At 44.0% G+C, this 23,376-nt stretch overlaps 1 protein-coding gene across 5 annotated transcripts in view; it reads right to left on the minus strand.

Annotated features, from left to right (window-relative positions):
• PBX1 (PBX homeobox 1) overlaps positions 1 to 23,376 on the minus strand; it is a 348,477-nt gene that overhangs the window by 319,868 nt on the left and 5,233 nt on the right. The window lies entirely within an intron of this gene.

Raw genomic sequence — 23,376 nt, forward strand, 5'->3', positions numbered from 1 at the left:
CTTTCAGGAGTCATAGAGCTCACTATGATTTTGAAGATTTAGGGGAGCAAAAGGCAATAGATCTTCTGGCCATCCTGCCAAGCAGGATTTCATGCTGTTGTCCTTCCCATGAAGGCACACCAAAAACGGCATCTCACCAATTTAGGCCTCATTTTTCACACACCCATCACCCCCTGCACCACTGTTTACCTGAACTCAGCAGTATACCTGACCTTGGAGGCACAGAGGCTGGTGGCAATTGGGAACGAGTGGGGGGCAGGGGTGGGGGGCAAAGAGCACATGAAGCAAGCAGTACAAGTGAGGCAGCCCAGAGCCCCAAAGCACTAAAACACAACCCGATGAGGTCAGGACAGTCATGGATGTGTCCTCTTTTGGCCTCTCCCTTCCCAGTTCTAAGCTGGCCGAGGTATTTCTCCTAACAGCCTTTCTCCATGAGGCCCCAAGTCAGAGTTAAGACGCTTATTTCTCTCTGAGGGACAAGTGCATTGCAACAGGGACGGAAATAGTAACGCCATCTCAGTAAGGGGCTTACTCACTAGGAGACCTTGGAAAAGTCACTTCCCCTCCCTCGCCAGCAATTCAATCCCCGGGAACACGGGAACACGGAATGGAAATCAAAAAGACATTTGTCAGCCCCCTTCCAGTGGTGACAGGTGGATAATATCACCTCCACCCTAAATACCTCGCAGGGATGTGAGAGGATGGATGAGCCAGCATTACAGCCAATATTCCACTCGCTGGCAATAAACAACTCACCTTTTGGAGGTAAACGGGCTCGTTCCAGGGCACCAGGGGATCATTTAGCGCTCAGGAAGAAGTAATTTGCTCTATGGTCCTCTGGTGTCCTGAAAAGTGTAATCCACCTCCAAAAGGTGAACCCTGAACTCCCAGAGAATTTGTTTTCTCACGGTAGGATCGGAAAGCTTCCAAATTTCCAGAGTCAGGAAAAAGCACCCCTGATATCTTTTTCCGGTCCCTTCTTCCCCCGCCCCGTCTTCTTACACATCACCTCATACTCTCTTCTCCTCAAACAGAAACCAGATGAAACCGTGTGCAAACAACTTGGGAATGCTCAGTGTGTGCCTGGGGAAACTTAAACAAAAATCCTTTCTGGGGCCGCCACCCTCCCCCTCCCCCTCCCCGTGGTGGTTAAGGGCCCGGAGTTAATGGGAACTCCTCTCCTTTCTCCCCCCCTCCCCCACGGCCCCTCTCCCGGCTAGGTCCTCAGCATTTGATTCCTGTCTGTCACTGAGTGATGAGGACAAAGGGTGAGGAGTCAGGAAAAGGTCTGGGCCACTTTGTTCGGAGTCTGGATGCGAACTTTGGATGAACTCTTCATCAGGGAGGGGGCTGGGGAGGAGAGGAGAGGCCAGCAAGGAGAAATTCACTGCTCTCCGGGCTCAAGCCTCAAAAAGAGAGAGAGAGAGAGAAAGATTCGCTTTAAACAACAGAAAGGGGAGGGGAAAAAAAAAAGGTTAGGAGGGTAGAAACAGCCTCCCTTAGCCCCCTTAGAAAAAGAGAGGGCACGGTGGGGGTTGGGGGGGTGTGCTTAAGAAAACAGGAGGCTGGAGCACTGTTCTCAAACAGGGCTGTTGGGCCCATGCTGTGGGCTGCCAGCCAAGAGCTAGTTTTGTTTCTTTCCCCGCTAGCCGATCTCTCTTTCTCTCTAATTTTTTTTCCCCCTAAACCAAAGGGAATTCCTAATAAAGCCACCGTAGACTTGTAGAAAGCAAAGGGAAGGAAGGAACCAGGGATGGGAAAAGGCAGCTCAAACCTTACGTGTAAAATTACAGCACACTTCACCACATGCACAAACTCACATGCATACACTCCCCGAAGGTTCACTCCTGAGTCAATGTCTCTTTTTCTTCATCTGTATGTTTGTGTGTATTTGCATGTCCAGCGACTTCTGCTGTGTGATATTTTCCCCTACCCTGTAGTGGAGTTTCTTGGGGTTTTTTTTTTAAAGCACCATTAACATAGAGCTGGAACCACGGCAAAAGCCAGTTTGTCTTCTTTGTGCTCGATAAAACGCGGCTGAAACTCTTTCACCTCCACTTACTATTGATTTTTCTATTGTACTCCACAGGCGTGTGTATCTCACTCATCAGACTGTCTTTCATTCCGTGAACCTCTCCGACCACATCTGGACGTGAGGGTTTTCAGCTCCCAGTGATGGTATCCCTACTTCATTCAATCATTCTGCGCCTGCCTGCCATCACGCAGCCACTCTGGGTCTGGCCTCTGTCCTTCGGTCTTTGCCTCAGACTCCAGATTTCAATTTCCCCAAAATCAGCTGTCCATCCCAGCGTGGAGAGACTGCAGGAGACAAGGCCTCCCTCCCAGGCTCCCCAGGCTGTTTCCCCCTCTCATTCTGCATATAAAATTCAAGTTACCAAAAGGGCTCCTCGCACTACAAAAGGAGGGCTACAAGCCTAACCCTGGAAGAGCCCCATTAATGGGTCCAATCGAATCACTTTGCTTAACAATGAGGCAGCCAAGACCCGCAGAGTAAGCACAACTTATTCAAGCCCCCATGCTCTGTAATAGCCCCATCCAGTGTTCGCTTTCAGGAAGCTAAGGGGTGTACTCTGAAAAAAGGACGCAGTTACCAACCAGGACCCTCATACTTTTTCGGGATCACAGCCACACAAAGTGAAAGACACCGGTATACCTTTCCTGAAGATTCAGCAGTAGTTGGAGCATCCTAGGACCTGGTGTGTGAAACCAGGGAATATGAAATAGGCACACGCATCGAAAACAAACCACACTTGCTATTTCCCTTGTGCGCATCCTTAGGTGTGAGATGCGAGGGTCTGTGACGTTGACATCCAAGTTTCATGCTCTGTACAAACTCCTGGTGGACCCTTGCCACTGTGCTCTCTGTGGGCTGATAACCTCTATCTTCAGGTTCCCTCTGTGGATAACAGTCTCTGCGCGCCATCACGGAACTCTCAATCACACCTCTCTGTTCAACGCCCTTGGGATCGCGGGCTCCAAATGCACTGCATGCCCCACCAATTCTGTGTTCAACAAGATTTCTAAATCTATGCCGTGTTCTAAATCAGCCCTCCACACGCCTGCCAATCTGAGTGTTCTCTCTCTTGCTTTGATTGTGTAAGTAGTGGTGACAGTATACGTTAGAGGAAAAAAATAAAAACCCCAGAGTTGGGTTGTAATGCATTGTAATTTACAAAGCATTTTACACCCATCTCTCACCGGAGATGCATAAACCTCGCTGGAGCAGGACAAAAATGAGGACCAGAGTGTGATGGTGCCTAACCTACGGGTGAGGAAGTTAGCCCGAGTGGCAGGCCCCTCATTACCCATCTACTCAACAGCAGAACAGGCCAATAATTGTTCCCCACATCACAGTGGGCTTGGATGTTTCCATTTTGCTTTGGAAACGAAGAGGGAAAAACATATGTTAACTGAACACTCATCGTGTGTGTGGTGTCTCGTTTGATGCCTATTCTTGCAACAGGGATAATTATAGCATCCTTACCCAGGAGCAACTTTCTCTAGGCCAGCAAAGAAAAAGATGCACGTGTATCCTCTGCAAAGAACACCCTTTGCTCTTCTTATCCCTCTTGTCTGGATACATTAAAGCAGTAACTCCACCAGTATAAAGCACTAAACATGAGCAGTAGGTGCTGGGTGCATTTTCCCAACATCCACTAGTTTGACGTGTGGATTTACCAGTTGGATTATGAGTGATCACCTATATTTACGGTTCTTTCGACATACTAAAAAATGCTCTAATTTCCAAGGGTGTGAGTAAGACACATAGCTTCCCTGTGTACATCATGATTGTAGAGTCAGGTTCCCAGGCTGCTTTCTCTCTCTTTTACTTTAGGAACCCATTTGTTGAACATTTGAAGGAACCTATCAATCAATCAATGTGGGTAAGCACTACTTATTCAAGGGATGGTACAGAAAAGGGATCAGGCTATAAATTGAAATTTTGGGGAGTTCCCGGCGTGGCGCAGTGGTTAACGAATCCGACTAGGAACTATGAGGTTGTGGGTTCGGTCCCTGCCCTTGCTCAGTGGGTTAAGGATCCAGCGTTGCCATAAGCTGTGGTATAAGTTGTAGACGCAGCTCTGATCCCACGTTGCTGTGGCTCTGGTGCAGGCTACAGCTCCGATTCGACCCCTAGCCTGGGAACCTCCATATGCCGAGGGAGCGGCCCAAGAAATAGCCAAAAAAAAAAAAAAAAAAGAAAAAAGAAATTTTGTCTATTTATTTTTGGTGGGGGGAACACGCCCGCAGCACACAGAAGTTCCTGGGCCAAGGATTAAACCTGTGCCACGGCAGTGACAATGCTGATTCCTAACCTGCTAGGCCACCAGGGCAGTCCTAAATGTATTCTGCTTATTAACAACACAGCAGAAAGGTGTCCTTTTTCCAAAAAAAGGGGGGGGGGGAAGAAAAGGGGAAATAAAAGAAATCCTACATATGCACATAGGATGTAAAGAAAAAAGTTTACAAACTAAGATGCTAAAAGTTTCTCAGCTAGACATCCATTGATATTAGCTGCCAAGACGCCCAATTTTGGGTGAGAAGAGCGTAACTAAGAAGCTTTAAGTACACAGCAGTTCTGCCAAGAAAGAGAATGGAAGAGGCACAAAAAAGAACCAAAGGAACTGGTTCTAATGGTCTCCAAACCAAGCCAAAGGAAATTTTCGGAACATTTTTATTTAAATATACTGATCATCAAAGACCTACAGTCTTCCTCAAAGTGAGTGAGATTCCTGATCTAAGACAAACACTGCCATGTCCCCCAGGAGAAGCTTAAATAGCAAACCCAGAAAAGCAAAGGCAGGATCCTGGGTGAAACAGGGGCTCATGAGGAGGAAAACTGTAGGGAAAATGAGCTTGTTACTCTTTACTCGGAAACATGTGAACTGCACTGGGACAGGGGAAGGATATCCCCAGGGAGTGACCCTGAAAAGTGACAGCCCAGTTTGAGACATCACAGACTCCAACTAGGAATGCTCACGCAGGGAGAGAATTGGTGGGAGGAGGGTGGGGGCACTTCTTCCTTTACTCCTCCCCAAAGACAGGTTTAAATTACACGTGCTCACACAGGGAGGGGTGAGGGGAGAAGTGCAGAGGGTGCCCAGAGAGCTTCTCATTCAATGACTTATTCCCCTGCCTCAGGGTTGACAACTGCTTTCACATTTTAAAAAATCCCACTTTTAGAGTCCCCGCCGTGGTACTGTGGGTTAAGGATCTGGCGTTGTCTCTGCAAGCAGCTAGGGTCACTGCTGATTTCAATCCCCAGACCAGTGCAGTGGGTTAAGGATCTGGTGTTGTCATAGTTGCAGCTGGGATTTGCACCTGGGCCTGGGAACTTCTTCCATATGCCTGCCACAGGTGCAACCAAAAAACAAAAACAAATTCTCGCTTTCAACTTCTTGGGTTTATTTGTAGTTATTACTATTATGATTCTGATTATTATTTAATGGAGGAGTGCTCTTTCAACATCCCAAATGATCTGATGGAAGGGAAACGGCAAAAAGTCACCATGAGCGAAAAGAAAGCTGGCATACCTTTGGGGGCAGGGAAAAGAGAAAAGAAGAGGCTGGGTAGTTAGGAAACGACAGGACAACTTGAGGATAAAAGGAAGGAATCTGAGCCACAGAGTAGTGAAAGCAGCTGCCCCTCCCACCTCCGCCTTTCCCACTGGAAGGTTGTGTCTAGCCAGCTCCTAAATCTGATTATCACCAGTCTTTACACGGTTCTCACGTGTCCTCTCGTGCACACTCTTCCCTGCCCCCTCTCCCTCCCCAAGATACCCTGAGACCCTTCCTAACCCCAAATCCATGGTCATAACTCATAAAGCTGAGACTCAGGGGAGCCACTCAAGAACTCTCCCCCATTCAGTAACCGGTTGATTCTAACCAGAAACCTCTTTCTCTCTGAGCACTGGGTTTGGAGCAATTCACTAGTGATTCAATAGATCTAAGAGCGATTTCCATCCTGTCTCCTTTTTCTCTTGGACACGTCATGGAAGCACACACATAAGGTTCAGAAACTAGGATGCTCACAGGAGAGAGGTGCAATTTGGAAATAATTTCTTAAGCTACGCAGCCTGGGGAGTTCAGCAGTAACAAACCCGACTAGTGTCCATGAGAAGGTGGTTTTGATCCCTGACCTCACTCAGTGGGTTAAGGATCCAGCGTTGCCGTGAGCTGTGGTGTAGGTCACAGACACAGCTTGGATCCCTCGTTGCTAAGGCTGTGACGTAGGCCGGCAGCTACAGCTCCAATTCAACCCCAATCCCGGGAACTTCTATATGCTGAGGGTGTGCCCCTAAAAAGACAAAAAAAAAAAAAAAAAGATACACACTCTGAAAATAGAAGTAAGTTCAATTCAAATTTAGATGAATTACCTTGACTCCTTTTTTCCTTCCTTCCATCAACTAATACTTATTGAGCATCACATAAACACTAAGCTCTGAGCTAGGAAAGCAGAGATGAAGAAAGCATGGAGCACTAGGAGTTTACCATCTGGAGGGAGAAGAACCTTCCAGTCTCAGAGAAAACTACAATCATCTTTCTGGAAACATTTTGAGAGCATACTGAGGGTTAAAGGCTGTGCTACATTTGGGTAGCACACCTCTAAGTCCCTGATCAATGGCTGCCCTGCTCTCTCTTTCTCTTTTTTTTCTCCCAATGGTAAGCAATTTGAGGACAAAGTCCTATCTTGCATTTCTCATTGTGCCTCACTTAGAAGTCAGTCCCAGATAAATGTTTTTAAATGAAAGGAAAGAAGAAAGGACAAGAGGGAGAAAGGGAAATAAAAATATTCTCTGATTAGTATAGTAATGAGTTAATGAAAATGAACAAAACTGGGGGAAAACCAGATGTGGCGGTTATTTGCTCTTTTCTCTTTTTTTTTGTTTTGTTTTGTTTGTTTGTTTGCTTGCTTTTTTGATTTTTAGAGCCACAGGTGCAGCATATGGAAGTTCCCAGGCTAGAGGTCGAATCAGAGCTACGGCTGCTGGCCACAGCCACAGCCTACACCACAGCCACTGCCACAGCAATGAGGGATCTGAGCCTCAGCTGTGACCATATGGATACTAGCTGGTTTCCACTGAGCCACAATGGGAACTCCTCTCTCTTTTCACCCTTTATTTTATAAGGATGTCCCACAATTGTTCATTCCTCCTGGCCTTAGGACCCAGTATTCTCTACAAGCCATAACAGGAACAGTAGTGGCAGACATCACTCTCATGGGCAGTGGGAAAAGGATCCAGAGTCTCCTACTGAGGTTGCCAGGTCAGGTTAGGAAAAGGCCAAGAGAGAGGCCCCCCTCCCTACTTCCCTCAAGCCCCACCGTCCCTGCATCTCAGCGAGCTGGGGGCCAGCCAGAGAGGCTGGGTTAGTTAGCCTAGGAATAGCACTCTTCCCCCTAAAAGAGAAAGGAAGTGAAAATGCAAATCTGCAAAACAAAGGCCTCTCTCCTCACTCCGAAGACTTCAACATTCCTGTTTTTTTCCATCCCCTCCTAGGCTTAAGGACCCAAATCCCAAACTCCAAAGGGAGCCGACACCTGCATTGAGAGTGTGTTTTAAGCAATCTTATACCTCATTTCACAAAAAGATAAAATGTTCGTGCCTCGATAATATAGCACTTACCAAGTAGAGTCTGAGGTATCTATTAAGATGTATCTGTGCCCGTGGACCATAAACTCCTCGAGGGCAGGGACCTTTGATCCCTCTTTTTGGTAGCAATACTCACTAAATGCTAATTAATGGATTTTCCTCCTTTCTGGATAAAACATTTCAATTCAAAAAATATTAACTGGGTATTTACTAAATACATGCTGGGCATCCAAGTCCTCAACATTATTTTCCAGAAATTCATTATTCTAATGAGGGCGTCAGAATGTAAGCCAGTAATATCTGGTGAATGCTATGGGGACACTGCATATAAAGGGCTACAGTAAAATATAAAATATCATGTTCATATGATGGGACAGCCATCTATCATATCATTTAGCATCTAGTTGGGAACTATGGGAGAAATTTTGGATACGGCTAACAACTGATTCACTTTCAATTCCAAATGCTTTGAATTTGAAACTGATCCTGTTTCCCTTTTTGCTTTTGCTACCGTGGAGGAAGAGATTCAAATCTGCAACTCACCTTTATAGGATCTGGACTGAACAAGGTCCTAAGCCTAGTTTGATCCAAAAAGTTGGGAAGTTCTTACTAGCAAAAGGATTGGGTAGGCCACAATAAGAAACAATCTTATGCATGAAACCTCACATGCTGGGAGTTCCCGTCCTGGTGCAGCGGAAATGAGTCCGACTAGGAACATGAGGTTGCGGGTACAATCCCCGGCCTCACTCAGTGTGTTAAGGATCCGGCGTTGCTATGAACTGTGGTGTAAGTCGCAGACGTGGTTCGGATCCCGCGTGGCTATGGCTGTGGCGAATGCCAGCAACTGTCGCTCTGATTCATCCCCTAGCCTGGGAACGTCCATATGCCACAGGTATGGCCCCTAAAAAGCAAAAAACAAACAAGCAAAATTTTACATGCTAATAACATTCCCTTGCGCTTTATTTTCTACCTTAATCTTCGCTTCTAATTTCCTCATGTCTTTAGCAAATCTCTTCGTTTTGCTTGTACCTTTTGGTAAGCTGCTCGAATTGCTCTTTGAAATGAGATAGGCTATAGATAAATAAATAAGATATAAAACAGGTTTTGTTGATAAACAGAAGAGAATTTCACCCCTGAGTATACAATCATCTCCAAGAAATGGAACATTCATACAGCCATAAGAAAAATGACAGGAAAAAAATATATATAAACATGGGGGAGGGGTTATAACAGACACTGAGCTGGCGAAATATAATTTCTTGTACAAATTTTCTTTACTAAGGTCTTCCCAGGATTATACTGTTATATAACTAAACATGGGATACCATAAATTCTTTTTTTTTTCCCTCCTACCCCCTGAGGTGATGTGAAGATAACAGACACTGCACCATCACCGTCCAAGCCCACTCCTGGACTTCACCTCCACCCAGGTCCTTAACACCAGGCTGCCCTCTGGGCCACCCCGCTCCTAGGAAGTCAGCTGTCCCCTCCTCTAGGCTGAGAACACCCACTCATCAAAGACAGGGGCTGCTCAACCTGCCATTCTGACAAGGGCAGCTCTGCAACTGGGCAGATGAGACTCTATCTGATCTCACCAAGGAAGTTTCCATCCACGCCATTTATAACCATCCAAGCACCCCAGGCCACAGAGTAACCACACACGGAAGTGTGACAGAAGGACGACAGGACCAGGAAGGGCATGCAAGAACAAGGCACTGTGCCCCAGCTTTATGCTCCAGGCTTCTGAGAGGGAACCAGAAAAGGAATACATATGTAAAAAACAGAGGGGCACAAGGATACAATGATCTTTGCAGAACAGATACCAACTCAGAGGCTTTGAAAAACTTATGGTTACCAAAGGAGACAGATTGGAGCGGGGGGGGGGGGGGGCAGCGATGGGCTGGGGGTTTGGGATGGAAATGTTGTGAAACTGGGTTGTGATGACCACTACAACTAAAAATACACTAAAATTCATTGAGTTAAAAGCCACACAAAAAACAGAGGGGCAATCAAGCTTTAGACCACCTATGAAAATAAGTCATGCTCACTGCCCGAAAGAAATCAGGTAGCTTTCTAAAAAAACAGACAGGCAGGGGCCGAACACAAATCAGGAAAACAGACTCAAGGAGAATTTTGGACTTATCTCTTTTTACTTACGTTTTACAGCCAACCACAGCCAAGACATAATTAAGTTCATGTACCTGAGACACAGGACCATAAGTGGGCAGAGCCAAAAGATTTGTTATTTGGACAACCGAGTAGGATTCCATGGGCTTTTCTGGGAACAATCACAAGCTGAAGGGCTGTCACTCAATGGGAATGAGTATGTTTGTAGGGGAAAAAAAAAAATCTACATTTAGTAGAACTTCCTGAGTCAAGCGTGTCCCAACACATCCTCTCATGGGCTGTGTGACTTTAGGCAAGTTCATTAAACTCTCAGTTTCCTCATCTTAAAAACTGGGGCAATAAGAACAGCTCTACGTGTTGTAACTGCTCTATGCATTACCTATTACCACCTGTGGACCAAAGAATTCCCCGCTCCAGAGGGAAAAAAGGGCATCATTTCCTCTGTCATTTTCTGTTCAGCTTCATACTAAGACGACGCACCACCCCTCTTTCTCCCAGACCAGGGCCCAGAGCACTCTTCCTTTCAAATCACTTGGACAGGGTAAACAGGAGTATAAAGTAACAGCTTAACCATCTACACTGCCTGCCTCCCTTCTTCCTCGGCTGACAGCCAGGACAGACAGACTGTGCGTCTGCATGTTCCAAGAGCCGGAGAAGCCTCCAGGGCTGGCCTGTCCCAGTAACTGGATTGAACAAGCTCCTAGACCAGTTTCATCCAAAGAGACAAGCAGCTATTTCCTTCCCAGCAGAATGGCAGGGCCAGCCACAGTACGAAAGCCATCCGCAGGCGTCTCAGAAGCCTTAAGGAGACAGGAGGTCTAATGGCACAAGGCCCCAAAGAGCATTAAGTGAACCCAGTGTCTTCTACCAGCAGGAGGGGGGAAGAAGAAAGATGGGAGCTGTGCAGGGGGAGGGTATGCATGTGAAAGAGGAAGCTAACCATGAAAATTTAATTTGTTAAAATAATGACTGGAGAATGACAGATAATGCGCAAATTGTCTACATGCCTTTATTGAATACATAATAAATGTGTGTATGAATATATATATAACTATATATGTGGACCCGGCTAAAAATTAATGCCAGCCTCTCAAAAGCATCCTTGTTTGTCTCCCTGCTGGCAAGAACTCTGGCGCACAGAAGTAAATTTCACACTTCCCCTCCGCCGTCCCTCCACGCGGACCACAGAGCTTAAGCCGCCCAGGTGAGCAAATGTCACAGATGCCTCGTCGGCGGGCGGTAAATTCCAGCCATCCCAGGGAAATGCCATGTGGTCTCAGGTCACAAGTTGGGCAAATAGCGAGTTGAGGGTGCGTGGGAGGCCCCAGTGGAGGGGAGGAAGGGAACAAAAGAGAGTGAAACAAAAGAAAGGAAAGCAGTTGCCGTTTTTTCATGGAAAGGCAAGAAGGCCAAGCTATGCAAGGACTCAGACACAGAACACCTCTCAGGCTGCCTAAGTAAAAAGCAGCACCCTCTGAATGAAAGAAAGCAGAATTCTGCCAGGCCGATCACCCTGCGGGCTCATGAACTTTGGGTCAGAAGGACCTTCTCAGTCATATTTCTGGTCCTAAGGAACAGAGAGCTTGGGCATGGGGCTCTGGGAGCAAGTCAGCTGCCTATGTTAGAAATTTACAAAGATCATGACCATGACTCCAGTCCCTCATTGGAGCCTCAAGGCTGTAAGCTCCTTGAGGGTTCAGAGCCACCACTGGCTCATTTGTCATCCTCAGTGTCCTTCATGCCTCATATAGAGAAGTGTCATAAATATTTGCTAAAGCAACACCTGGGCCAACACAGAATACAAACACTGCAATTTCATCATGCCCTCCAGAAGGTCTAAAATGAGATGTCTAATCGGTGCGAAAAAACCTAAATCCAAGCAAGACGAGAAAGCGTTAACTTTTTTCATCTTTCAACTTGGGGGACACAAGAGTTGTGCCCAACATCTTTAGAAATGATGGCATTCAAGAATATTTGGTCAGGGAGTTCCCATCATGGCTCAGCAGTAATGAACCCAACTAGTATGCATGAGGATGCAGGTTTGATCCCTGGCCTTGCTCAGTGGGTTAAGGATCCAGCATTGCTGTGAGCTGTGGTGTAGGCCCCGTTCGACCCCTAGCCTGGGAACTTCCATATTCCACATTCTCAGTCCTAAAAACAAACAAACAAAAACTGGTCAAACTTACTTAAAAACAAGCTTCTGTGACCCCTAGGTCCGAAGGCCAACATCAGAAGGTGACATAAGTCACCAGAAGTGAGAAGACAGGTTCTAGTGGGGTCTTGACCAGACAACCAATCTCTGCATACTTAAGACCAAATGGAAGCTACTAGGAAGGTCTGCTCCTTAGTATAAGCACCTAGGAAGTTAGTCCTCAGTTGTGGTTACCAAGATATCCCAGCCTGAAAAACCTAAAAAGGGAAAAGAGTGTGGTAAACGAGTAGGCAGTAGTAGTGTCCAAACCAGGAACAGAGGAAAGCAATTACATTCATTCTTTATTAGCCCCACTGCTGGTGTAAGTATTACTACTCTTATATTTTAGCCATAACATCTGTAACAGTCACAAGCAACATGTGAACTCTCAACCTATATAATACCGCTTCCATCCTCTCCCCCAGAGTCACTGGGATGAGAAACGCTTCCTGTGAAATTAATAACGGGCCTCATTCTTCAGCTGGTGGATCAGAGACTGACTGGGCTGGTGGAAATTTATAGAGAGAATTAATTCATAGATTTTTGAAGTAATGAGGGAATTCAACCTCGCTGACTTCTAAGCTTTCCCACATTCATTCAACAGAAAGTTTCTGGAGGGTCTATTATAGGACTTGGTGGTTGCCCTTGGGAGGCTATAACAGAGCAATGATAGGAAAGCACCAGACTCCATTTAAGAATAATAATCACACATCAAGAACATCTTTCCTAGTATAACTTTCTAAGAAGAAAAATAAAGTAATATGGTTTAGGCCTGAGCATGTTGACAGCCCCTTCCTGCCTTGGCTCCAGCAGATTAGATGGGGGAGGGGAGGTAACTACGTGTGTGTATAAGTTGCAGGGGGCCAAGCTAGCAAAATCAACTCTTTATTTTCAGAAGCCTCCTGCAAAAAGACGACAGCTCAAGGCCCTGTGAGGCCTTTGAGACAAGATGAGCCACCATATAAAACACTGGGTATAAGGCCCCCAACCTCTCTCAAGTGTTAAAGAAATCACACCAAGCTTAAGGAAAACAAATGTCAGTGCTGTTTAAAGCACATCAAGGCTGAATAGATTATATGTCCCCCCCCACCCCGCAAAAAAAGTACATCAAGGTTCTTTGGGTTAAAAATCTCCCCAGGGGAAGATGATGTGCTCCCTATAAGAGGGAAGAGAAGATGGGAGGGTTTCTGCAGTAACTTCCGATTATGCCATTTGATTCACTTCAATATCATAAAGCATCAACTGGAATATTTAGTGAAAAGACAGGAAACAGCACAGAGCCAACTGAGCAAGGAGCTGCAAATGAAGATGTGTGCCTGTACAGGCACACACTCACCCACGTGCTCACACGCTGCCTTCTGGATTTCACTTCTGTATGCAAAACCACCACCGCCAATGTCTGCACTGCACGGCCACTTTGCATACCGAAAATGCAGCATGCAGGCAAAAACCCTGCGACTGGCTCCGTGAGGACAGACAGCTCCCACCCTTGCTCCTCACTTGAAACTGACGGCTCTGGTTGTGAGTATCCAAGCCCAGACCGATAGGTGTTCAATAAAGGAAGGATGGCTCCCGCCAGCGCTTTCCCCCTGGGGGGGAGTGGGGGCAAGGGTCCTCTCTTATCCCCCCTCTAAGGGACTAGAGAGGGAGGGTAGCCAGGGAGAAGAGGTGGCTGGGGAGGGCGGGAGCCTGGGAGCCAAAGGGGAGGGAAAATACAACCAAGCCCAACTTTGAGGGAGGGGGAGAGTGGGGAGGGGACTCAGCTTCCCCAGTGGATGGCCTTCGCCAGAGGTTCGGGGGCTCCAGGCCGGCTCTGCGCGGGGCAGCGCCTCGCCCAGGGCGCGCAGCCCAGCCGGGCGCAGAGGAGGCCCGGGCCAGGCGGGGAACCCGGAGCCCGCGGGCGCTCCTCAGCATCGCTACGCGGGTCCATGCATCAGCATCAGCCCCGTGGTGAGGTCAGCAATTTGCGAGGGGGCTTCGCGGCCTGCAGAGTCCCCTCCTCCGAAAGGCTAATTGTGCGGGTTGCTGCAGCAAGACCCAGGCGCCCGTCTATCCAGGCCCAGCTCGCAGCATTAAGATCCTGCCTGAAACGGGCCTCTCGGTTCAGAACTGGGCCATGTGACTTGCCACCCTGGTTCCTCCAGGGTTTCTTAGCGTTTTCCTAAGTTCCCAAAGTTTTATTTTGAGATGCAGCCCCTTAAACTCCTTCTCGAAGACTCCGATTTCTCTTTTCCACCTGATCTAAGCAAACACGCTCTCTCTAGGGGTTTTGTTGCTGTTGTTTCCTTTCCCCTTTGGCCTCAGGTCGAAGCTGCTTTGTTAACGTGTTTCTCACACGGTGCAGTTACTTCTCCTCCCGCCTTTATACTTGGTATTGTGCGCAGCATCGCCACCCACCAGCACCCACCCACACATTTCCTTCGCAAGAGGTAAGGGATTACAAGCACCCTGGTAAGGGGGCCACACTAAGGAAAGCTGCGCATGTGTTGCCCACGCTTGGTTTTTAGATGTTTATTAACATAAGCAGGGTGCACAGTCCTAGAGTCCTGGCATGCAACTCTGTAGAGAGGAATTAACGTCTACCCCTGATATCCACAGAGAGCCCTTCAGAATGGATGCAGGCTAGGCTCAAACGTCAGGGGCTCTGAGAGGGGTTTCTTTGTTGGGGCAAAAGATAAATGCAAACTTTCGATCCTATTAACAAGGGTTTACCAAGGAGTATTCTCTTGCAAAGACAACACTTGGGCTCAAATCACCTGATGCCCTCGGGAAAAATGACTGACTGCTCTCTCTAAGCCCTATCAGCACGGGCCACTAAGTAAATTTATTCCTTTGACCTACAAGCAGATTCAACCCCGTCTCAGAGCAGGACAAACAGAACTTGAACACTTACTGAACCACACTTTCTTAACCTGTCTTAAAAAATTCTCACTTTAAGTTTCAAGAAGCCCTACTCACAGGTAGGGTGGGAAACACACATTATTTTAGTATTTCAGTGGAGGCACACTAAACAAGCAACTGTCCACAATTCTAAAGTGAAAAATCAAGCCTAAGTTTCCTAACTACCTGGGCTGCACCATATGAATGTGCAAAGGTGTACTGGACCTCCCAGCCTGCTACCATAAATCGCTGTGTTTTCCAAAAGCAGCTTTCAGTCTAGAAACCAATAGCTACAAGTAGATAGGATGCAAAAGAAACATTATTTGCATTCAGTCATGGAGACAACAAGGTGGATTAAACTGGGACTGGCCTCCAGCTGGCCTTGTAAATGTGATGCTGACTGCTTCAATTAAAAAGAAAATCCACTAATATTTGTTCCTTCCAGTTTGCCTTCTCCAACTCGACTTGATTGATGGAGATAGCTTTACCACTACCATAACCAGTTTTACATGACTGTCTAGAAAAGATATAAAGCGTCATAGGATAAATTAGAAATGCCATAACAATGAAAAAAGAATTTTCTTTCCTAAATGCTCCACCTGCCCTCTGCACTATGTATCCAGGCCTTGGCGGGGACCAAGCTGGGACTCATGATCCATGAAATGTGGCATCAGATTAGTGGCTCCCTCGAACGGCCCATTCCAGGATGTAGAAACCTGAGACTAAGGGGTTAAATGGCATTCTCAAAATAACATAGTAGGTTGGAGGTAGGCAGCCTTAGGCCTTAGAACTCTTGACTCAGTGTCCAGCAAACTTGTCTCAGCATGGAATTCTCTGTACCTGTTCCATTGTGTTCTAATGGAACAAAACAAGGTGGCTGCTTCCACCTACCCATTCTATTGTGGGGAACATTTCAGATTTTGTTAAGGATAAGGAAACAAACCGTAAAACAAGGAGTTAGGGAAAGAAGCTAAAAAAACAGGAGGAGGTAAAAGGGTACCACCTCATCCCAACTCCCAGAAGCAGGCTCTGCCCTGCCAGAGAGAGAGGCCTTAGATATGCTTTATTCCAGAACATGGCTATTTATCAGGAACCAATTTCAACTGCGGAAGAACTACCACATCAAGTGTGAGTATGGAACAACCGTGCATCTTCCTTAGAGTGTGAAAATTATGCCAAAAAAAGAACAAAACAAAGGTTTCTGCAGGACAATCATTCTACGGCCATGCTGTCCAACATGGAGGACTAACCTCAATGGATGTAAAATACACAATAGATTTCAAAGCCATAGTACAAAAAAAAGCCAAATATCTCATTAACAATTTTTATGTTGCCGCCATGTTGAAATATTTTAGATATATCTGGATTTAAATAAAATGCATAATTAAAATTATGTTCACCTTTCTTTTTACTTTTTTTTCCCAATGGGCTACTAGATAACTTAAAACAAATTTAGAATGACACATGTTCACTACACAGCACTGTTCTCTGGGATTCTCTTCCTAGAACTCTAGGATTGAAGGACGAAGGTGCAGGTGTATTGGGGTACCTTCTGCTGAGCTTTTTGCCCCAGACATTTTATTCCCCTCCTCTCATATAGAAAACCATTTAAAGCATTTAAAAGCAGAGTCTGGAAACATCTCAGAGAGTCTCTAAAACTCCTGGCCAGTACTGGTAGAAAAACCCAACCTGCACAGACAAGGTCAAACTAAGGAGACTTTGCCATGTGGTTTTGGGAGAAATAATAATTGCCATTTATTGTGCACACTTGCAACCCTACATTGCATTAACTATACAGATGAGGAAACTGAATCTCTGTTACATCAGCTTACAGACGTTACACAAGTGAGGATTTGAATCCAGATTGGTTTGCCTCAGAGACCATGTTCTATCATACCAGATTGCTTTTCAAAAAACTGCTGATCTTTTTTGGCAAAGGTCTTCTTCTTCTAGAACCTGACACCTGAAATTCCAACATTCCTATGACTTGCTCCCTCCCCGCCTCCCCCCCCCACTTTAAAATACAAATAGCTCTGGGAGAGGTTTCACATAATTCCTGATCATGCACACTTCAAGTCAAATAATGTATCAAAATATTTTTTTCTTAGAGTAGGTATTGATCAAGGAAGACAAAAACTACAGTAAGTCCCTAAACATGGAGAAGAAAGACCAGTGACTGAAGAAAAAGGCCGAAAAATGGAATGCTGAGATTGCTGAAAAACAAATTTAGTGTCCTTTACAATAAAACTTAAGAATACACCTACTATAGCTACTCTGGAAAACAGTGACAGTTCCTCAAATTCTAAGCATAAAGTTACCGTATGATCCAGCAATTCCATCCCCAGATCTATATCCAGAGAAATAAAAACACGTCCACCCAAAGCTTTTACGTAAATGTTCACAGCAGCAACAACATACGAAAACAAGCTAAATGCCCATCAACTGATCCATGGATAAACAAAATGTGGTACATCCATACAATGGAATATTACTTGGCTATAAAAAGAATGAAGTATCAGTACACGCTATAGCACAGTCAACCTTAAAAACATTATGCTAAGTGAAAGACACTAGCAATAAACCATATATTATAATTCCACTTATGAGAAATGTCTAGAATAGACAAATCCATACAGAGCTTAGATATTAGGGGCTAGAGAAAGGGAGAAATATGAACTGACTGGTAATGAGTACAGGGTTTTTTTTGGGGGGGGGGATAAAAATATTCCAAATTTAAAAACAAAAAAACAAATTCTAAATTTAGGCTGTCATGATGGTTGCACAATTTCGTGAACATACTAAAACTACTGAAATATACACTTTAAACAGGTGAATTTCTGGGCATAGGAAATATATCTCGAGAAAGCTATTTAAAAAAAAAGAATAAAACGAATAAATCTTCTATGTATCAAGGTTGTCATTATGACAAAGATAACTTTTTCCCTAAAGGAGGAACACAGGAGGAAGACAGGAAGAGGTCAGGATGCCCTAAACTCACTTTATGTTACTCTTTCTGCTTTGAAACTTTCTGAGTTGAATGGATGGGCCAATGTGTTTTCAAAGAGAAAATGTTTTTAACTATGGTTACATAATATCTCCAGCTGCTGATGCTAAGAAAATGCCATCACTAATATACAGCATTCAGCTTTTCAGGTGGTGGTTGTCTGGTTTGTAGATAATTAAAAACCTTTATTTTTGCTCTTATTCTTTTTCCCCCCCTCTTCTTCCAAGCTAGGCCTAGTCCAGCCTTTTGGCCAGATATAACTCATTCTCACTTTAAAAGAAAGGCAAGAAAAACATAAGAAAACAAATCTTAAATTCAGCACTATTTTTCTCCTTTCAGCATAGAATCAGAATCTTGGAATTGGCTTGGTCTTTAGGGACCATCTGGTACAAGCCTCTCTTTTTCATATAAGAAAACAGGGCCAGAAATAATAAAATATAACAGTTATGGACTGTTTACTCCATGCCAGGCACTGTAATTTACATATATAACCTCATTTAATCCTCAGAACAACCATCTAAGATAGCTACCATTTTTATCTTTAATAGGTGAGAAAAAATGAGGCACAGAGAGGTTTAGTAAATTGAAGTAGTCACACAGCTTTAAAAAAAAAAAAATAGAGGAGATCTGGACTACAAACCCAGGCAGTCTAGCTTCAGAGACCAAATCTTTAACCACTACATTTATAGTTTCTCCTAAAAGTATTTCAGCTATTTGCCTGTCTTCTTATAACTACTTGGTGGTTATGTCCAGAACTAGTACAGGTATGAGAGACCCATCCCAGGATCCACTTAATGACAGAGTGTCAGTGGGAGATGTAGTTGAAACCATGACCTAAACCAAAACAGGATGGATTTCTGCACTCATTGCCATCTTAATTTCTACCAATAATTGAGAGATTGAAACAGAGCTGTCAGAGCTAAGAAGACCTTCTAGGAAGTCACTGTTGACCTTACTCTGCCATGAAGGAAGATAAGTTTGATAATCCTATAACAGGCTATACCACAATTTTTTTTTTTTAATTCTGGAAATCACTCTGCCAAGTTGTGAGAAGTGACATCGCTAAGATGCAGATGAGGCAAAAGATTCAACCATCTTCCTCACTACTTAAGTACTGACTCCTAGGAAGAGTTAACACGACATCCTATGAAATGTAACAGGATATGGGTCTTGAGATAATTTACTACAGAAAATACAGCATCTCTTATCTGTATTGCCCAGGGAGCTCAAAGCACTGTGCAAACAATTCATTAATCCTCTGCTTATTTTAGTTATCAATTGCTACATTCTTTAAACCTCGCCACACCATCTCCAGTAAGGGGCAGCAGTGAAGCCAGAATTACTGTATTCCTCTAACCACCAACTAAAATGGCCATGCAAATGAACAGGATGTTCCCAGGCACATACGAATGTCTTTTGGAGTTGCCTCTGGGACACTGCCTCAATCATATAGCATCTTAAGGTGAATTAATTTAAAAAAAGTATAGAGGATACTTAGAATCACCATACCAAGTACCAACCATAATAGCATCCATTGAACAGAGGTTTGAAACCAAAGTTAAGCCTAAATTTTCTTCAGGCATGCATATAAACTATGTCTCAAAATAAGCTAGGGTTATGCTTTAAATTAAAATGCTTTCCTATTTAAATAGGTCCAATATCTGGGTTTGGGATTGTTTGCTTATTTGGGGGTAAATTTTGTAACGTTGCCAACAACAACCGAGAGCTTATGAATGTCAGCAGAATAGAGGGGCAAAGGCCTGTGCAAGAGGCCTGGCACCAGCAGTGAGCTAGATATACCAGCAGGCAATGGCCTCCCTCCCTGCAGAGTGAAGCCTGCCAGCGGCCCAGAGACCCACACCCTCACTCCTCCCAGGTCCCAGCACCCCACCATGCCTAGGTCACAAGTTTCTCCTGCATTTCCCTTTTCATAAATCCTCTTCCAGCTTCCTCAGTTTCACTCAAATTTTTCTTATTCCCAATCCTCATAGACATGGTACTGTTAGAAAAAATGACAGCGAATTTCCAAAGACCTCACTCTGGTGGGTCTGATCCAAGCTGCTCTTAGCACCCTCCTCCCCAACTCTCAGGCGCCAGAATCAGTCCAAGTTGCTCCTAAAGGGGATGACACAAAAGTGACTGGAGAAGAGGGACCCTCTCATCATAAGCTCATGTTGTGTCTCACACAGAGTCATAGTATTATAGGTCTATTGATTCTATTGATTCTATCCAGATTATAATCAGCAGTACAGAGTCGGATCACCTGACTTCTGCCTAACACACCGCTATGCCTGAAAAACAGGTTCAAGTCAAATTGAATCAAGTAACTCGCCTTCATTTGTTCCCCTTTTCTCTCAGCCCCTTCCCTTCCACCAAAAAAAAAAAAAGAAAAAAAGAAAAAAAATCAAGTACTTGAATTCTCTCATCAGCAAGAAAAAGCTGTTGCATTTGCTTGCCGCAGACAAACTTCTATGAAAAGTCACTCTGGCCACGTCAACCCCCAAAGGAATCTGATCAGAGGCCGCTCTAAATTGTCTGAGGTTATTTCACTCCTGCTCTTTGCTCAAGACCTAATAGCATCAGAAATACCTCCCTGAAACACACACCTTCCTTCCATGGTGTCCCCTCCACCTACGGAGACAAACACACAAACACACACGTGCGTGCACACACATATATATTATTCTCGAATGCTATAAAAAGAGCATAAGTCCCATAATGTAACTGCTATATTAAAAAGCGGCAGCCAGGAATAATAACGAAGGGTGTCACAAGTGAAATACAGTAGTAGACTTAAGGAAAAAAAAAAAAACTACAGTCTGTGATGGGGGTGTTAATTGAACACAGAGGAAAAAAAAAGAACAAAAGGGTGTTAAGAAAGCAAAAAAATAATTTTTTTAACCTCCTTCAGTGATTTGATTTAACTTCAGTGCAGATAATGCACAGAAGAAAATTGGCTGAAAAGTGCCATATATAGCTATTATGTTCTAAAATTAAAAACTATTCACAACAATTACAGCTATTCATTACCACCTATAAATATTCCTAGTAAATGGCACCCAATATTTTTCGGGTGTTTTCCTCATTTTAAAACCAGCATGATTTCTGACACAGAATTTTTTTTAAATCAGGAAACGTTGAAAAATATCAGTGAGTTCTTTTTAAGAGATGCAGTATGTTCCGAGTTTTCTTTCTCCTCTTCCATCCTATCTGCCCCACGACCACCACCTCAACACATATGCACACCCAGCCTATTGCTAATATGTCAGAAGACAAGGAATGGTTCTTAAGAAACAAAAGAAAATGAGATATTAAATGGTCTAAAACTCTGTTTGAATCTCTATGTTCCCAGAAGGAACAAGGAGATAAAAGCCACTTCTGAAATATAGTTGCTGGAGGTTTTGACAGGGCTTTTCTTGCTGTTGTTTGAGATCTGCTGCCTGAAAATTTTGCGGGCATTCTTTCTTTTTAGCATTTATTAAAAACAAAAAAAAGCAAAAAGGTATCAAAATAAAAACTTACCTATGTTCTCAACAGGAAGGCACATGGGTTCTTTTTTTTTTTTTTTTTTTCCCTGAATATCCTCACAGTAATTTCTGACTTAAATACCTATCAATCAACTGTAATCTAGACAGCTCTGCCTACTTTGGGTGTTAGATGGGTGTGTTTCTTTAAAGTTTCAAAAGGTTAGTAAGGCAATCTTAGCTAGTTTCCTTACCTGTTTCCCAACTCAAGTCATTAACAGAAACAAAAAAGCAAAAGTGGCAAATGAATGCAATCACCGTGTTCCTCTCGGGGGTCCTGCCTTCTTTGCAAAGACCTAGGTGAGCCCATCGTGTGAACTCCCGGTGAGAATACAAACAAACAAACAGAGCCCACCCTAAATCAAGTCACCTCCACAATGCCTGAGAGGGAAGCTCCAAAACACTCATTAAATGTGAGGGGCTTAAAAGTAACAATAGGAAAAGACCCCAAACAATGAAGGCATGTATGCGAAGTGATCCTCCAAGCCATCTTTTTACTAGCTCTGTATCAAGGAGGGGGGAAAAGAGCTCCTGAAACTGAACAGATACTTTAAGCGTCTCCCACACATCAACCCCATGGAAGACAGACTGGCTCCTCCAAGGAGGGTTAGGCTGGTCTTGAGTAAGGAAGTAATCCTGCCTTAGAATCAGAGTTCTTTTCAACACACTGCAGTTGTCTCCTACCTATAACATGAAACACTCAACATTTCAGGAGAGGTTTCTTCCCTCCCTTTAATCCTTCCAACACACAAGTAGAAGAATAAGAAGAAAGGCTTTTTTTTTTTTCTTTTTCTTTTTTTAAGTTTCACCCATGGGTGCCCTCTTAACCCCAAACTCCGTGTGTTTGTGTTATCTCCCTCTTAACACAGGGTCAGTGCTCCTTATTTTTGGTGTATAGTATTCAATAAACTATTATTTAAAATATGTTATTTGAGAGATAACACACAAAACCTTAATTTAGACTTTTAAAAATCACCAAACAGTAACATCATTAAATAACAGAAAATGTTAAAAACAAAATATATAAGCCAACAATAAATTATACTTTGAAAGTGTTATTTTCACCAACTGCTTATCACCGTAGTTTTAGCCAATATTCATAAAAGGAGCAAACTCTTGAACTCACACCAGAGCCAGGTCTCTATTTACACTCACCCACTTTGATCTACGGCCTCAGTAGGTTTTAATTAGAAGACTAGAATTAAACACTTTGGCCACAATATACACTTAAATGCCCTAATGGGCTTCCTTTCAATAAAAATCTAATAAAGTGTCTTAAACATAGAGTCTTTCTCTGGCCTGGATTATCAAATATGCCTTTATAGCTTGATTCTATATTTTCTGAGGCAAGATCAGCGGCAACGCATACTCCATTAGCAACATATTTCAACAAACCCCATATCCCAAGTAAATAAGCATCAGAGGAAAAAGAAAATGAAAAGGAAGAAAAAAAATAAAAGAAGAGAAAGAAATATATACACACGTAGGTTTCCTGCTCCAGGCTAAGAGGAAAAAAAAAAAAAACACTAAAAAAGTGTGACAAACTGAAAAAGCCCTCTTGATATTTCTAGCACAATCTATACATTTCTTAAAAGGTGTCTCACCACTAAAAATAATGCCATTTAATGGCATGGCAATAAGGTTAGGCTTTGGCAAGGCAACTAGGAAGGCTTAAAGACCTGAACATCACTGCTCAGGTGCTTTGTCTAGGATGGTTATGCTCCACACAAACAACATTCAACAAAGGAGCTGCTTACTAATTTTACATACATTTCGAGACCCAAGTAATTACATATTCGATCAACGGTCACATCTTGAAACTATTTTTAAAAGAGAAACACAGAGAGCTCTCAACAAGAAAGCCACCCTGTGTGCCCTCACCAACCCCCCCCCCACCTTTTTTATGTGTAACTATCAATGTATATCAACCGGGCATGCAATCATATTTATTGTCACTTTCATTCATGTCATGCCCTTGCTTATATGGTTGAGATATGAATTATTGACTGTTACTCTCCTTGTTGGAAAAAATAAATAA

This window comes from Phacochoerus africanus, chromosome 6, assembly GCF_016906955.1.
Source record: "Phacochoerus africanus isolate WHEZ1 chromosome 6, ROS_Pafr_v1, whole genome shotgun sequence".
Lineage (NCBI taxonomy): Eukaryota > Metazoa > Chordata > Mammalia > Artiodactyla > Suidae > Phacochoerus > Phacochoerus africanus.